The following is a 6,285-nucleotide window of genomic DNA, read 5'->3' as shown; positions in this document are numbered from 1 at the left end:
GAATGGAAATGTTTTAATTTAGAATCACTTTTGGTTCATTCAAGAATTGGATGACAGTTATACCCTGGATCAGGCTCCACCTTGGTGTTATCACTGCATCACTTCACTGTTTCATTTATTGTGAAACCAGAGCAAGTGGGATAACTGGAATAACAAGAAATAGAACTGAAGATTGAAAGTATATTCTTCCCACCCAAATTTTTCTGTAGTATTAAAGAAAAGCAACAAGTTGAAGCCTTCACTAAGAAACATCTTCTAACAAAGAGTTAAGAGAAACTAACATGTTAGCAGTAGCTCTGTTTATAAATCTGTGTTCATTCCACCCCCTATATTTTTTTTAACTCAAAACAATAGTGTTATTAATTAACACTGGAGTTCCTAAAGTTTAAGTAGCTAAGCATATTAGCCCTCTCCTTATTTTCTAGAATCACTAGTGTTTTGGGATGTGGTCTCTCTGTGTTACCCAAGCTATCTTGGATCACACAGTCCTCCTGCCTCAGCATCCCAAGTAACTGGGACTACAGGCACACACCACTGCACCTAACTTTAAACTCACCTTTTCTTAACAGAAATATAGCACCTTCCTAACAGGGTAAACTGTACATTCTGCGTTTGTGAAGAAAAGAGAGTAAAGGAAAAGGAAACATGAAAGGAATTTTAGTCTGCCAGGACATTTGAAATCATGAGATAAATAGCTTTAGCTAACTTCATTCACACCTCAAACCCAAGACCTAGCCTTGTAGCCATTCCAGTACCAGAAGTTGAAGTCTATAGAGTCCTGCCAAGAAGTTTTGTTGAAGCACAACTTATGCCCAGTTGGAAGAACCTTGAGGACCAGTTCAGAGATTCAAGTATATGGTGGATGAGTAGCCTGGTATAAAAGAGTGACATGGATTGTTTCCAGAACAAAGGGTGATTCCTATAGGGCTTTAAAAGACACAAAATTTTAAATCTTCAACTCAACTAGAGTTAGAGTTAAACTGGGATAGAATCAAACTTGACTTTGAGATAACATGGTAGGCCGTGTTGTGGAGAAATTCAACCCAAGGCACTCACCTGCCTTTGGGCACACGAATAGTCACACAGAATGAACAAGTTATGTCAGATCTCTATCTTCAGGAAGATAACTGAAAACCTTTGACACAGGTAGAATGTTCCCCTTTAGGGAAGGATGTAGAAATATTTTTTTGTTGCTAACAGGTATAAAATTTTCACCTGTATTCATTTAACATAGGTGTTCCTGAAGTGGTACAAATAACTTTTGGGAGTGTGTGTGGTAATGCTGGGGATTGTATCCAGGGTCTTTGCACTGAGCTACACTTCTTTCTATTTTACTTTGGGGCAGAGTCTTGCTAAGTCACTAACTTGTCCAGGTTTGGCTCTAACTTGCAGTCCTGCTCAGCCTCCCAGAGTGCATGTGCCACCATGTCATGGTACAAATTTCTTTTTCCTTTTTTTTTTTTTAACAAACTTCTTATATCTGATGCTTAATGCTTTAAAGCATAGTACATGGGGAATAAACTTGGTGCCTTTGTAAATCAAAGCAAGGCAGGTAATGATCAATATAACTTTTTCAAATAATCCTTTTCTCCTTACATGTCCAATGTGGAAAGTTTCTTCCTGCATCATCGTTTTGCTGCTGTTCATTCCAACCCTTTAATTGTGTGCAGTCACAGCACTGTCCTGTGCCATTGGGTTCAGTAAAACACACTGAGGAGTAGGAATGCAGGAATAGATGGGGAGCAAAGTAATAAAGCAAAATATTTTACATCAAGAAAGAGTGTTAGAAGAATTAAGAGAAACTAGCCATCATGGAAATAATGTGCCCAGCAATTTGATAAGACTAAATACTCTGGGAGACCGTGGCAGGAGAACTACAAATTCAAGCCCAGCCTGGGCAATTTAGTGACTTGGCAAGAACCTATCTCAAAAAAAAAATTTCTTTTTTAAAGCAGGCAGGGAGCTGGGGATGAAGCTCAGTGCAAAGGCCCTGGGATTAATCCCCAGTACCACAACAAAAGGAGTGAGGTAACTGAGCCAGAAATGTAAATCTCAACAACTGATTGGCTTCTGTATACTGTCCCAGAGGCAACATTTAACTTTTTCTCACAGTTATCATTACCTTCAAAACCCAGTAAACATGGGAATCAAAAATAACAGATTTAACTTGGAGAAACATTTTGTCCTCACCTTTCAATTTATATTCATGACCACAGCTGCTTTATTTTCTTGTACAAGTACTAAGTCCTCCCCAGAGTGGTAAAAAAGGCCTACTCTGAAATTGTGGAGTGACTGGGAAAGTCTCCTTCCCTCTGGTTCTGAATTAGGACACTATTGACTCTTCCCCCAGCAGCTAGAAATGGAAATAACAGGTAGGCAGAGTGTTTGAAAAATAACTGGTAAGGTCGAGTCACTCGTATTTTATTACCCTATGAATAGGATGCAAAATGCCTTTTCAGCAAGTTAGCTAGTTCTACCAAATAAAGAATAGTTAGGCTTTGAGATCTACTCCCTTAAACCAACCCCAGTGCAAGAGTGATGGCATAATCAACTGCTACTATACAGAGTGCTGTTCTCGACCCAGTCCTGGACTCAAACTGTTACTGATCTTCAACAACGTAAGTATGGATGTTGACAAAAACTGCTTAGAATGTTTTGTAGAAATTTGGCAGAATAAATTTATGTTTATTGAAAGTACTAGGCCGGGTGTGGTGGTGCACACCTGTAATCCCAGCACTCAGGAGGCTGAGGCAGGAGGATTGCTGTGAGTTCGAGATCAGCCTGGGCTACATAGTGAGTTCCAGGTCAGTCTCAACTACATAGTGAGACCCTGTCTCAAAAAACCAAAAACAAAAAGAACTAAAAAATGATTGAGTTTATCGTTTGTTATTTTTATATCATGTTCTTAGTAATTCAGTTGTTTTGCACTTTCACCTTACAGAAGTTTTGTTTTGTGGTACTTTGTGGTACTGGGGCTTGAACTCAGGGCCTTTGCATTGAGCTACATCCTAGCCTCTTTTTGTTTTATCTTAAGACAGATTCCCACTAAGTCAATAATTTCCCAGGCTGGTCTTGAACTTACAGTCTTCCTGCCTCATCCTCCCAGAATGATAGAATTACAGATATAGGTCACCACCCCAGGCTACAAAAGTCTTGTAAACTGACTTATAAATTTACAGAGAACAAGGCGGAGAAGGAAGAGGAGGAGAGAAGAAAAAGGAATGGTGGCTGGTTATGAGGAGGTTCAAGAATCACGAAAGTATCCAGGGAGTTGGATGGATCACTTGCAAGATGTTGAAATCACTTGTAATGATGATAAAAATTGGTTTGGTGAGTAAACGTTAAGACTTCAAGAATGTAAGGGTGTTACCAAAAGGTAGATGACAGCATTGCTCAGTGTTGTTTCTAACAAGATAAATGCTTTTCAAAGTGTTTTCATATATATTCTTACTTGCCTTTCATGATAACTATGTGCAATAGAGAGCCTAGATAAGGTTATTATCATTTTATAGAGAATGAAGAAAACCCAGGGTCTCAAATGTAATGCAAGTAGTTATATGGAAATATATGGTAAAGAGTCAATTTATTGTCCTATGTTTTAAATTAAGCTCATTAAATAAATCAAGATGTTTATTAAATATTTAAACTTCATCTTAAGGCTTTCGATGGCACCTGAAGTACAAGTAAATTTTACTATAGATGGAGTCCATTCTTCATTTAGAAGCATGGATTGTGCAAAATGAGATAAACGTCTAGGCAAAAAACTTATCAAAATATTTGTTCCTTTTATAACAAAGCATGTTTTACCTGTGTGGAGATAAGATTATCATAAAATTTTAGAAATTATTACAGTATTTAAAACCCTTTGTAAAAGAGTTTTAAATGTGAAAAGGAAAAGAATAGATGTTTTTTTTTTAATTTTTTTTATTGAGTTTATTGGTACATTTAGGGATACAGTACAGTTACATTCATTGTTGGGATCATGTACCTTTACATGGCAAGTCTTGATTCTCATTTTTTTCCCCTTACCTCTGCCCTCCCTTCACCCCCTCCTCCCCTCCCCATCTACAAACACTTTATTTTCATCTTTTCATTCTCTCACATTTTTTTCTTTTCCCTTTTTTGATTCTAATAAGATTACTGACATTTAGAAATGGGAGGAAAGGAGCTAAAGGTGTAGGGAAGGTGTGATACGTAGGGGAAGAACAAAAAAAAAAAAAGAATAGATGTTTATTGATACTATTTGTGTAAATGTTTTTCTTTCTTTTTTTGCGGGGGGGTTTATTTTTTGAGAGGAGGTCTCACTATGTAGTTCAGGCTAACTTTGAACTCACTATGTAGCTCAGGCTGACCTTACATTTTTGGTGATCCTCCTGCCTCAGCCTCCCAGTGCTGGACTTACACCAAGCCTGGATGTGAAAGTGAATTTTTGCAGTTGAGTGATAAAGAATTTTTTTAAGACTCAAATATTTGTATTTTGCCCATCAGTCCTACAGGTATTCTATAGACAATAAACACATACTCACAAAGAAGTGATACTGTCACAGCTCATAAAAACTGGCTTTAGTAGGGCCGGGGATTTAGCTCAGTGGTTTGGTGGCCTGCCTTGCAAGCACAAGGACCCAAGTTAGATCCCCGGTACCAAAAAAAAAAAACCAAAAAAACTGGCTTTAGAAATCAAGTTACAAAAGCTATTTTGAGTAAGAAAGCATTCCAGTTCCATCTTGACTTTCACCCCAAGCATGTCACATGTCCACACTGCCTGCAGCCTCAGTGAGAGGAACTACCTATAGCCTGTACATATGTTTTTTTCTGTCATGCCACGCAGTCAGACACAGGACTGCCTTTGGGATCCCTCGCAATACTGTTCAGGACAACAACAAAGCTCTTGGCTTGCATATTTGGTCAGTGCGCCTAGTGCAACACTGAGGGGATGGGGGCTGCAGCTGCCCATGTCCCCTTTGGTACTAGGTTCCCTTCCCTCCATTTCAGTCACAATATCTGGGAGCAGGTGGAATGTGGGCAGACAGCAGAGCAGTGAAGGTAGAAGAGGGGAGGCAGAGGAGACAAGGGCTGATGCTGCTGACTCACCACCTGGCTGGGCTCCAGGGTTACCCCAGCATTGAAATGTGTCATATGGGGGGCACAAAGTAGATTGAGGGGAGTCAGTTGCACAGGTCTCTTCCACCTCAGACTCTTCATGGGATGACACCCTTCTCATTCTTCCAGTTCTGGATGGCTCTCCTCTTGTTTCTTAGCTTTCATCTTCCCCTTTCTCAAGAAGAAATGTTTCACTACTCAAAGCATCAAAACATGAATAAAGAAGGGCCAGTTAACATAACAATAGCCAGTTTCAATGGGATTCAGTAAGGCCACCTATGAAGAGGACAGTGAAGATGACAGACATTTCAAAGAACATGATTAGGATGTAAAGGGCACCCTGGTCTCCATATTCACCAAAGTCCAGGGATTCCTTCTGCTGCCACCCACCAGGACCTGAGGGTGTGTACACCCACATAGATGAGTGATGAACACCATGTCCTGGTAGTTCAGCCACATGCCATGGTAGACTCCAGGAAAAAGTTGAAGAGGGACAATGAACAAGGAACCTCTTCAATGACTCTGCTAAGCACACATTTGCAAAGTGGAAGACCAGCATCCCTGTTTCTTGTTTGGAAATGTCTAACAGCCATATCCTCCATGGCTGTCTCTCATGCTTTGATTCACTGAAACATTTGAGCCTCAGCATGTTGGAGGTCTCAACTCTGAGTACCCCTTGTGGGAAGATGTAGAAACTGCATGAATGGCAGCTCTCACACTCCTTGGCTCTCTGCCAGGGCCATGTTGTGTGGCAGCCTGGTAGAGGGTGATATTAGCCTGCCTGCTGGCCTAGCTGCTGCTGGGGCCACTCCCTAGAGAGAAAATTTACACTTCAAGCCTGTGGGACCAGGGAGATTATTCTCTTTGTCTCTGTCTCTGTCTGTTTTCCTCTCCCTCTTTCTTTCATCCTCTCTCCCTCTATCCCTCTCTCACCTTTGTTTTTTCAGGCTTAGCTACAATAGCTTTCCCCCACCTGTTTAAGCATGCAAATTAAACAAAACACTTAACTGCACTTTATTGTGCTTCATTTTAACTTAAATCAGAAGAATTTTAATCAAACCAATAATAAGACTTTAGGGGAAACTGAATCATAGGAGTGTGTGTAGTAATTTTAACTGGTCAAAAATATATTTTGTGCATTTCTTTATATTGAAAAACAGTTGTTACCAGCTACTCTTACAAATA

At 39.8% G+C, this 6,285-nt stretch overlaps 1 pseudogene; it reads right to left on the bottom strand.

The window, feature by feature from the left end:
- Positions 1-5,217: 5,217 nt before the first annotated feature.
- LOC117283683 lies at positions 5,218-5,749 on the bottom strand (annotated as a pseudogene).
- Between the last annotated feature and the right edge of the window lie 536 nt (positions 5,750-6,285).

This window comes from Fukomys damarensis, unplaced genomic scaffold (assembly GCF_012274545.1).
Source record: "Fukomys damarensis isolate Sample0158 unplaced genomic scaffold, DMR_v1.0_HiC HiC_scaffold_29, whole genome shotgun sequence".
NCBI lineage: Eukaryota > Metazoa > Chordata > Mammalia > Rodentia > Bathyergidae > Fukomys > Fukomys damarensis.
This window is presented reverse-complemented; position numbering and strand designations above follow the sequence as displayed.